Source organism: Tupaia chinensis, unplaced genomic scaffold (genome assembly GCF_000334495.1).
Source record: "Tupaia chinensis unplaced genomic scaffold, TupChi_1.0 Scaffold144472_1, whole genome shotgun sequence".
Classification (NCBI taxonomy): Eukaryota; Metazoa; Chordata; class Mammalia; order Scandentia; family Tupaiidae; genus Tupaia; species Tupaia belangeri.
Genome location: NW_006204331.1, coordinates 246,614 through 247,435, shown reverse-complemented (window position 1 = coordinate 247,435; position 822 = coordinate 246,614).

Genomic DNA, 822 nt, shown 5'->3' with positions numbered 1-822 from the left:
ACTGTGTGCACGTTACGGCCTGTGCTGGTGTCATGCTCGGAGCCTTCTCACTGGAAGGCGCAGTCAGTCTCATTGTACACAGTGGTTTTGTCACTTCGATGTAAAAAGTTTGAAATTTCCATGATCTGGAGCTAAACTTCATGTCAGGTGTGGCATAGGTGCTCTTTTCTTCCAGATGATTAACCAGTCCTCCCGAGGTCCTTTCTCAGCTCCCCACTGTTAACATCTTTATTAAGATGGGAAGGGACCAGCAGTTGGCGTAATGGCTGTGTCGCTGAACTCCCATGTAGTCCACAGCGGTTCGAGTCCTGGACCCAGTGGCTTGAGGCGTGGCCATCCTCGGGGGGTGGGGGGGTGATTTTTGTCTCTCTTTCTGGGGAGTGCCCGCGCCCTATAGCAAAAACCTCTCCAAAAAAAAAAAAGATGGGGAGGGGAAGAAAGAAAAATTATGAAACGGCATGTGTAGGGTTTGTTCAAAGCAAGAGGAGTGTCAGGAGAAGTAAGGAGGGGCCAGCCAGAAGGCGGCCTGGACGGCCCACCGGCCCCGGCCCCGGGGCTTGAGCGAGAGCGTGTGCTAGCAGCACGGAGGAGGGGTGCAGTGTGGCTCTACCCCCTCGGCCCCGCACTCTTCTCCCGGTCCAGCGAGCGCACTTGCCCTATAGCAAACTTAAATTAGAAAGAAAGAAAAAGGCGAGAAGCACTCCGAGGGTAAATGAACGGTGTCTGACTGTGCAGGGGCGAAGGAAAATTCAGGGTCTGGCAGAGCGCGGCGCTCCGGCCCGGGCCTCCTGCAGGGCCGGCCCAAGGGCTCTCGCGGCGCCC